Genomic DNA, 10,438 nt, shown 5'->3' with positions numbered 1-10,438 from the left:
CAAAGACAAAATAGACCTCCCCAAATAATGCCATTTGCAGCAATATGGATGGACCTAGAGACTATCATACTAAGTGAAGGAAGTCAGATAGAGAAAGGCAAATATCATATAATATCACTTATATGTGGAATCTAAAAAAATGATACCAATGAACTTATTTACAAAATATAAACAGACTCACAGACTTCGAAAACACATGGTTACCAAAGGGGAAAAGGGGTGGGGGAGGGATAAATTAGGAGTTTGGGATTAACATATACACACTACTATATATAAAATAGATAATCAACAAGGACATACTGTATAGCACAGGGAACTCTACTCAATATTCTGTGATAAACTATCTATGGGAAAAGAATCTGAAAAAGAATGGATATGTGTATATGTATAACTGAATCACTTTGCTGTACACCTGAAACTAATACAACACTGTAAATCAACTATAATATAAAATAAAAATTAAATTTAAAACAAAATAGGGGGGCTTCCCTGGTGGTGCAGTGGTTGAGAGTCCGCCTGCTGATGCAGGGGACACGGGTTCGTGCCCCGGTCCGGGAAGATCCCACATGCCGCGGAGCGGCTGGGCCCGTGAGCCATGGCCGTTGAGCCTGCGCGTCCGGAGCCTGTGCGCCGCAACGGGAGAGGCCACGGCAGTGAGAGGCCCGCGTACCGCAAAAACAAAACAAAACAAAACAAAACAAAAAAACAGGCCTCCACAGCCCCTGGGGGCCCAGACTCTTGTCATTAGTGGCCCTCCTCCCCTGAGCATGTGGGCTCCAGCTCTGCTTGGAGCCCAAAAAGGTAAATGCGCTTCCCTGAGACAGACAGAGAGTTAGGCAGACCTCAGGATGCCTCGGTGGTGGAATCCTTTGTGGGTAACTGCATGGTGCTGTGTTAGTGAAAAATATGCAGGGGGAGGGAGAGAAGGAGGAGGAGGAGGAAAGAAGGCAAGAAGAGAGGAGACGCATCATCTGATTTATCTTCCCAGGAATCTTGTAAGGCAGGAATTATTGTGCACCTTTCACAGATGAGGAACCAATCTCAGAGACGTTAAGCTACCTGCCAATGTTGCTTCTAATGAGAAAAAACTGTATAATTAAGCAAATAATCCAGATCCGTCTGATATTAAAGCCACTGCTTTCTTTTAAAAGAATAATGTCCTGGGACTTCCCTGGAGACACAGTGGGTAAGAATCCGAATCCGCCTGCCAGGGCAGGAGACACAGGTTCGAGCCCTGGTCCAGGAAGATCCCACATGCCATGGAGCAAGTAAGTCCGTGCGCCACAACTACTGTGCCTGTGCTCTAGAGCCCGCGAGCCACAACTACTGAGCCTGCGTGCCACAACTACTGAAGCCCACGTGCCTAGAGCCCATGCTCTGCAACAAGAGAAGCCACAGCAGTGAGAAACCCATGCACCACAATGAAGAGTAGCCCCCGCTCGCCGAAACTAGAGAAAGCCCGCACACAGCAACAAAGACCCAACGCAGCCAAAAATAAATACATAAATAAATAAATTTTAAAAAAAGAATGATGTCCATAATCACACCACTGGGGCAACTGTTATTTTTTTTAATCCCTTTGTAGTCTTTTCTGCATGAATCTCTTCTTTTATTCACCTAGCATTGTATCATGAACATTTGTAATGTTGCTAAATAGTCTTCACAGTAATGATTTTTACGTGATTTTCCACACTGTGGACACACCATGATTCACTGAGCCATCACTGAGCATGGTGGTGGTTTCAACGTCCCGGGATTATTAATCCCCACTTCCACCCTCCCCAAGGCAGCTCCCCTGGGATGAGTCAGGGCTCCCACCTGCCCTACGTCTGAAAGGTTATTTAGGTCACGGGGACCCCATCATGCCTGCAGTGGCGCAGCAAGGTATTCTGGAGCCTCTCAGAAGGTGAGAGCGACTCAGAAAGTTGCGTCCTCTTCCTCCTCTCACAAGCTTGCCGTGGTCTTGGCCCTGCCCCCGCCCCCGCCCCCGCCCCATCAGGCCACAAAATCGGAGGTGTTGTGGACTGGACAGGCCAAAGGCTGCTCTAGGTGGTTTCTTACTGCCGGTGAAGGCAGCCCAGACATCTCAGGGGCCAAAAGGCACCCAGAAGACTCCAGAACTGGGATAGAAGGCAGACCCCTGCAAAGGACCTGGGTCATTACTTTATCCCCATTCCCCTGAGAGGCTCCTTCCAGAGAGTCCTCTGTTCTCTGCCCTGTTGGGGAACATGCACATCCCAAGCCTCAGCAACTCCAAGATGGCCTCTGGAAGCAGAAACACTCCCGGCAGGCAAGCAGGTGTGCACGCCTAAGGTGACCGGCCGAAGATGACGTTTTCAGGATGCTTCTTTGTTTTATCTGTTTGCAAGGCAGATATTTGAGGAGGTTGGGCTCAGAATTGCTTCTCGGTTGCCAGTCCCATGGGAAATGGTTCACATTCTTAGCATAGTTGCAGGGCTGTGAGGCAAAGGAGCTGACTGCAGACAAGTGCCAGGAGGCCGCTCCCACCAGACCCGAGGAAGATGAGCCACCGCCTCGGCATCCTCTCTGCTTGGACCGGTTCCGGTGTGGGAGCACTGGATGTTCTTTCCAAGAAGGCAGGGGGGTGGGAAGTCTCTAGAGCGAGGAGGTGTGGAGAGAGAGTCATTGCATCATTTATGCAGGCCCAGGACCAAGAAGGTTTTCAGAGGTCGAGTTCTCTGTGCCCCTGCCTGGCGCACACGCCCAGTGCCAGCAGCACTGACCTATGGAGATGCTCACAAAGTGTTGGAGAGACCGGCTTTCTTGAGCCAGTGGGACTTCAATTTCTTCTGGGGGTGTTGCTGGTTGCACTGTTTCCTTTTAATAAAGAACATGGATCATTTTTAAAAAATCAATAAAGTTATTTTAAAATAAATAACTAAATAAAAGGCCCACCAAGCTAGGGCATTTCATCTCTTGCCTTGATCGTAAACCCCAGGGTGTAGCAATCTTTCTTATCAGAAAATCATGATGGTGCCCCTCTGTGCCCTTTCCTGGAGTCGTTCGGACACCTGTCTTCGCTGCTGCAAGGGGGTGGGGCCGTGGCCTCCTTGGGTCAAACCTGCGACTGGTGGCCAGTCCTCACCCAGCACGGGCATGCCAGCGGGCAGCCAAGAACCACACACCTACAGAGTTCTCTGAAATGAGGAGCATCATTCCTGAGACCACCGAGCGGAGAGAGCTTCAAATGGCAAGCTGGACTTTATTCAGGCCCTGCTCAGTGCCAGGAAATGCAGGGAGAGAAATCCCCTCTGGCACCACCTCTGTGGTCTGCGCCAGGCCCCTGCCCAGCCTGCGTGTGTAGATGTGTGCTCAGGGAACCCGCCCGTGGTGCTGTCCTGGGAGCTGCCCCCGCCCCCCGCCCCCCTCCGACGGCCACAGCTTCAGAGCTTCAGGAAAGCACCAGAGGAGAGGAACTGACAGCAGAAGGAAAGCCAGGCAGCTTGCAGCCTGCTTGATGACTGCGTGACTGCTTCATGTGAAACTGTGAAATCCTCCTGGGAACCTCGTGCCAGGTGTGCAGAGTGGGATTTAAGAGAGGCCCGGGGGCCTCCCTGGTGGCGCAGTGGTTGAGAGTCCGCCTGCCGATGCAGGGGATACGGGTTCGTGCCCCGGTCTGGGAGGATCCCATATGCCGCGGAGCGGCTGGGCCCGTGAGCCATGGCCGCTGGGCCTGCGCATCCGGAGCCTGTGCTCCGCAACGGGGGAGGCCACAACAGTGAGAGGCCCGCATACCGCAAAAAGAAAAAAAAAAAAAAAAAAGAGAGGCCCGGACCCCTCCCTGGGGTGGCTACTGTCCAGGAGTATGGAATGAGAGGCATGCCTCAGAAGTGCCAGAGCCCAACATTTGCATGCGCCCAAGGGCTGACAGGCTGACAGCCTCACGTTGCCTGAACTTCCCATACAGCCGAGGCTCTCAGCCCTGGCTGCACACCGCACATCACCAGGAGAGCTTTCGAAAACTCCCCGCAGCCGGGCCGCACCCCAGACCAACTCAATCATGCTCCTTGGAGGCGAGACCCAGATATTAGCATTTTTTCAAGCTTCCAAGTAATTAAAATATTAGCCATGGTTGACAACCAGTGCTTTAAAAAGATATCTGGGGCTACCCTGGTGGCGCAGTGGTTAAAAGTCCACTTGCCAATGCGGGGGACACAGGTTCGAGCCCTGGTCCAGGAAGATCCCACATGCCGCGGAGCCACTAAGCCCGTGCGCCACAACTACTGAGCCTGTGCTCTAGGGCCCGCGTGCCACAACTACTGAGCCTGAGTGCTACAACTACTGAAGCCTGTGTGCCTAGAGTCAGTGCTCCGCAATAAGAGAAGACACCGCAATGAGAAGCCCGCACACTGCAACGAAGAGTAGCCCCTGCTCGCCGCAACTAGAGAAAGCCTGCGCACAGCAACGAAGACCCAATGCAGCTGAAAATAAATAAATTTGTTTTTAAAAGAATGAAAGAAAGAAAAAAGATATTTGATGCATTCCAGGCTCATCAAACAAACTAAGTAGGGCTCTTCCTGAGTGACTCACAGAGCCGCATTCTCCCTCGAGGCCCTCCTCCCTAAGAGAGAGAGGAGAGTCTCTTAGCTCCTGCCATTCTCCCAAAGCTGTCTCAATCCCCACGTCCTGTGGGAAGCGCTCCCCAGCTGCCTCGGCTGCTGTGAGCACCTTCCTCTGAGGTTCCCGGTCACTTAGGACCTGTGTCACTTACCACGCATAGCCATTGATTGACTGATATTTGCCTTGTCTACAAATGGGGCTCTCCGTTCCCGTGGAGGCACGTACTCTGTTGCATATTATGCTTCCTTGTAACACACTGACCTACCACCTACGACCACGCATCACCCATATTACATGTTCAGTAAGTGTAAGTAAGGCTGACTTACATTCTACTGCATTTCAACATTTCAGGCAATCTTGGTAAGAAAGTTGAAAGAATGTCTGACACAAATTAGTGGTTTTAATGTTGATCAGTCATTGTGGTCACGGAGGAAATGGGGCTGGCCAGCAGGGGGTGAAAATGGCTGCAGGAAGAAAGGCTAAGAACTGCCGGTTAGAGTCTCTTCCAAGAATGTATGTGTAACCCATGTAACCCAGCTCCCATGTGATCCAGGCTCCTCACTGGGCATCTGCTAAGACGTGGCCGCTCCACGGGGTAGTGGGTGGGGGAGATGTTTTCTAATTAAGAGCACTTTGAATATGTACTGCAGTCTCTTAAGGAAACTTGAACATGGCAAACTGAACCCACGCTTTCCTATCTCCTCTCTACCTCTCTCTCCGTAAATCACATCTGAGGAGCTGATATATCAGCTAGGCCTTAAAGGGTGGAGAGAGAAAGAGAGGGTGTTTCAGGCAGAGAGACTAGCTGGGACACAATGCCCACTGGGTTCTCAGACTGGCCGGTGGTCCTGTGACTGTGGAATGAAGGGACTAAAGGATGGGGGTGGTTAAAAAGAGACGGAAAAGGAAGAGCAGGGCCAGTGTATGAAGGGCCTTGAATCACAGGCTAAGGAGATGGACTCCAGGTTTTATCATCCAAAGCTGAAGGCCGAGAAGTGTTATAATGGGGTCACTCTGGCAACCTGGAGACCAGTCAGGGCACGGCAGCAGGCCCGGGAGAGATGGCCGGGCCAGAGAGAGGCTGCCCACGAGGGCTGCGCAGTCAGGTCCACCTGCAGTTGCTGGGGAGGACATTTCTGAGCCCCACCCCCTGTGTGGTGTGTTCTCAGGCCTGGGGCCAGCGGTGGAGGAGCTCCCACATTCCTTACCTCAGAGGCCCGTCCAGAGGTCCTGGCCTGCCTGTTCAGTCACCCCAGACCCAGATCGGCTACTCCATGATGCCCCTTCAGCCTCTGAGCTGAGATCGGAATCCCCCCCAGGTGTTGGTGGGCCTGCCCTCAGCTGTCTTCACCCACAGGCCAACATTTTTGTTTTATGTCCAAGCCAAAGGACACTTACAGTCACCACCAAATTGAAAACAAATAAGCAGATCTCTAGACTCAAGCAAGAAATATATTTCAGTGAACTTTTAAAAACTGAGGAATAGCTCTTGAATTCTAAAATTTTTATGTCAATTTTTACCAGAAGATTTTAGGAGTCTGGGCTGCTTGGGTTTTCCAGGACGCTGATGCTGAGATGGAGTTAGGAATGCAAGATGCCTTATGGGGTGAAGTGTGGCAGAGGAGAAAACACCTGTGGAAGAAGGGAGAGAAGACACGATTGGAGCTTCCAGACTGCGGTGTGGACCTGAGCGTCTCTGCCAGCCCACCAGGGAGCACTAGAGGAGCCCAGGGTTAGGGGGAAGCGTGGAAATGCCTCGGCCCTTGTACCACCATCTTGCTCAGTCATTTGTCAAGGCCACCCCAAGAAGGCCTTAAACTTGTTCTGAAAGCTGGGTGGATGTAGCAGGAGTCAACACCTGTAGGCTGTGAGCTGACCACAGCCTTGCAGCTGGGCAGTCATTTCTTGGAGAGACACCTTCACGTCTGCCATGGAACCTCTCCTCCCCCGACCTGCCAGTCTGAGTGGACCACACCTGGAGCATTTGAACCCTGCCCCCCAGTCTCCACAAGTGGTCCCTTCACTCTCACCTTCCTTCCCTCCTGCCTCCGTCGGCAGAGGACATCTCTCCCGGGGATCTGTTCTGTCTTCTCCCTCCTTCCACTTCCCAGCGCTGATGCCTTTTCCTTCATTCACCTCCTCACGATACTCTGCCCAAAACTCACCACAAGCAAAATCAAAAGATGAATGACGGGCTTCCCTGGTGGCGCAGTGGTTGAGAGTCCGCCTGCCGATGCAGGGGACACGGGTTCGTGCCCCGGTCCGGGAAGATCCCACATGCCACGGAGCGGCTGGGCCCGTGAGCCATGGCCGCTGAGCCTGCGCGTCCGGAGCCTGTGCTCTGCAGCGGGAGAGGCCACAACAGTGAGAGGCCCGCGTAACGCAAAAAAAAAAAAAAAAAAAAAAAAAGATGAATAACTACCTGGGAAATAATCCGTATTACTTGAGTCACCAAGGATTCACCTTCCCAAGATATAAAAGGCTCAACAAAAGTCACAGACATAACCAAACAGAAAAATGAGCAAAAGCTATGAATGATGGTTCATAGGAAAAGAAACACAAACGGCCCTTGGCTGAAGAAATGCCCGACCTGACTCATAACGAAAGAAATTCCAGTTTCGACTACACAGAGATACTGTTTTCACATATCAGATTGGCAAAGATCAAAACCTTTGATTCAACACAGCGTCGGCATGAAAACAGAGCTCTCACACACTGCTGGTGGGAATGGGAATTGGTAACACTGTATGGAAGATTGACAACATCCCTTTAAGTGACAAATTCCCATGACCTTCCAAAGGCGGTAGAATGTAATAGTTAAGAGAATGAAGTGGAGCCCCAGAACCTTGGTCTGAATCCTAGCTGTTCAGGTCGCCTACTTTTCTGTGCCTCAGTTTTTCTCATCTGTAAAAGGGGATGATAATAGTACCTACCTCTGGAGATGCTCATGAAAGGATTAAAATATATTAGTAATTATAGAGCACATACTATAGTGTCTGGCTCTTAGCAAACGCCATGCAAATGTTAATATCATTATTATTAATTGGCCCAGCAATCCCACTGCTAGGAATTTATCCTACAGATATGCTTGATCATGTGCTAAATGAGTGTACAATGTATTCACTGCAGCACTGATGCAACTGGGGAGAAAACTGCAAGTAATCCAAATGTCCTTAAAAAGGTTAAATTAACTGGTGCATGTGTATAATGGAATACTACGCGGATGCAAAAAAAACAAAAAACAAACCCAAAAAAGCTCCTTAGTACTGATCCATTGTGTACAGAATACTACTGTAAGTTTTTAAATAAGGAGTAGTATAAACACAAGTCCACATTCCCTTATCCACAATTATGAAGTTCAAAACTCTCTAAAAAAAAGAAGTGTTTGTTTGTTTGTTTGCTTAGGAAATTTGGCACAAACTCATGTGGTAGCAAAACTTGAACTGGACTGAACTGAACTTACTTCAGGCTGATTATGGCTCCATTTATCCTACTTGGTGCAGAAATACTATCATGTTTTATCACAGACTCTGCTGGGGATGTGACATAATATACACGTACGACTTTTGTACACTCCTCGAATTCCGAATTCCCAAACTCACCTGCCCCCGAGGGTTCCAGATAGGGACGTGTGGACCTTTTTTTTTTTTTTTTTTTGCGGTACACGGGCCTCTCACTGTTGTGGCCTCTCCCGTTGCGGAGCACAGGCTCCGGACGCGCAGTCTCAGCGGCCATGGCTCACGGGTCCAGCTGCTCCGCGGCATGTGGGATCTTCCCGGACCGGGGCACGAACCCGTGTCCCCTGCATCGGCAGGCAGACTCTCAATCACTGCGCCACCAGGGAAGCCCCGTGTGGGCCTTTTTTGACCTTTTCTTTTTCCCGTTAAAATATCTCTTTAAGACTGCACAAGAAATTAGCAACAGTTGCCTGTAATGAAAGGAGCTGCCTGGCTGTGTAACAAGAACGTGAGGGACAATTTCACCATATTTGAGTCCAAGAATGTAAAGAGTCTATGGATACCTTACTTATTCAAAAAATAAATAAATACCATTGAAGACCTTCTCAGCCCAGGCTGCCGGGTCATCTTAAAGCCTGGACACCCTCTCACTGGCATGTCTGCGGCAGCCTGCCTGGGAACTTGGACCTGGGAACCAGGGCTCGAGGGTGGGGGCAGGTGGGACAGGAGCCTCATCTCTGACTCACGGTGCTGCCCTGGGCAGTTGGGGAGGCCTCCTCCCTAGAATAGTGGAGACACTGAGAGTGAGTCAGTGTCAGGCACTCCGATGGGCCGATTGGCAGGGAAGCCAGGTCCCTCGCTAGCACCCTCCTGCACACCTACTCTCTTCTGGAAGGGCGAGAGCCACCCTCCAACTCCATCTCAGCACATCTCCCAGCAGAGACGTGGTGTGAGGGTCTCCGATCCAGCTGTGACCGGCAGGGTCCTACAGATGGAGGCTCAGGGTGGAGGGCAGGGTGCACCACTGTGGACACACAGGAAGCTCCCAGCAACCCTGGTTTCAGGGGTGAAAATGCTGAAACAAGCCACCACATGAAGTCATGACAAGAGGGGATAATTAAATACATCCAGGGGATGGATAGACCTGAATATGCAGTATGGAATAATGCCCATGACCTAGTAATGAGTGAAAAAAGCAAATTGCAGGACTACATATATATATGTATATATGGGAGATATATATATATATATATATATATATATATATATATATATATATCATATATAGTCCCACAAGGACCCTTAGATGGCAGGGGGTAGAGGGGAAAAACTAACAGAGCAAAGATGTTATAAAAGAGGAAAAGTAAGTGGCAGATGGACAGACTAAAACCAAGTGCCAGTCTGGAGGGACCTGCCCGTCAGGAGCCCACCGACTACTCTTCTGGGTTCTCAGGAGGCAGGCCCTGCAGGAGGGGCTGCAGTGGAAAGCAGGGCACAAGCAGTGAGACCCCGGCTCCCTCCCCACTGGGCAGCAGGCTAGCTTATCCTTCAGCCGGAGGAGACTGTAAAGTTAGACCCCGGGGACTCCAGATTCAGGGGCACCAGGACACAACAGAGGGTAAGGGGGGCCCAGCACTGAAAACGGGGGATTGGGTGAAGGTCCACACATGGAGGATGAGCCCCATGACCCCTTGCCCCCACACCCCCAAACACTGGCTGCCACTCAGCCATGCTGTGAGCCCTGCCCTCCCCACCAGGGGTAGATTATACCATTCTCAGAAGAAACTGAATGGCCTCAGAGGAAAGACCCACAGAAACTGACACCTGGGGCTCCCCAGACAAACCCTGGTCCTCCTATCACCCTCCAGTGAAACAAAGCTCTAGCCAAGCACACAGTTTCCTGTTAGATTTTTCTGAGCACCCCTCTTGAATTATGAACAGATGTGCAAGAGTCACCAGTCACTTGAAAAAACTCCTGACACCAAAGACAGAAACCACAACAAAGAAACAGAATAAAGCAGACAACATGTAATGCACAGAGTAGAAGAAAACATCAAGGAAAACAGTAATATCTTTAGAGAGATGAGAAAATGGCTTCTGTTACATTAGATCAGAATATTTTTTAAAGACAGAAAGAAAAAAAATCAGAAATTAAAATTGTGATTCTAAAATAAAACAGATAAGATTTAATAGGAAGAGTTGGAGATGAGAAAAATCATCCAGAGAGACTAAAAAGAGAAAGGACAGGAGAGAAAAGATGAAAAAATTTGGAGGCTCAATCAGAGGCCCAATGAGGAAAGGAGGTACAGAGGGAGCGAGAGAAGGAAATCATATGTAAAAATATCACAAGAGAACTTCCCTGAACGGAAGGACATGAGTTAAGTGCCTGTCAAGTACCC

General features: G+C 50.0%; 1 long non-coding RNA gene across 1 annotated transcript; it reads right to left on the bottom strand.

Moving 5' to 3' along the window:
• Positions 1-1,143: 1,143 nt before the first annotated feature.
• On the bottom strand, positions 1,144-8,252 carry LOC309806324. The gene is made up of 3 exons (XR_014294375.1): positions 6,612-8,252; positions 6,103-6,213; positions 1,144-2,838 (listed from the first exon to the last, which is right to left on the bottom strand). It is a non-coding gene; the product is annotated as an uncharacterized lncRNA (long non-coding RNA).
• Between the last annotated feature and the right edge of the window lie 2,186 nt (positions 8,253-10,438).

Source organism: Mesoplodon mirus (assembly GCF_964341445.2).
Source record: "Mesoplodon mirus genome assembly, chromosome: 6".
NCBI lineage: Eukaryota > Metazoa > Chordata > Mammalia > Artiodactyla > Ziphiidae > Mesoplodon > Mesoplodon mirus.
This window is presented reverse-complemented; position numbering and strand designations above follow the sequence as displayed.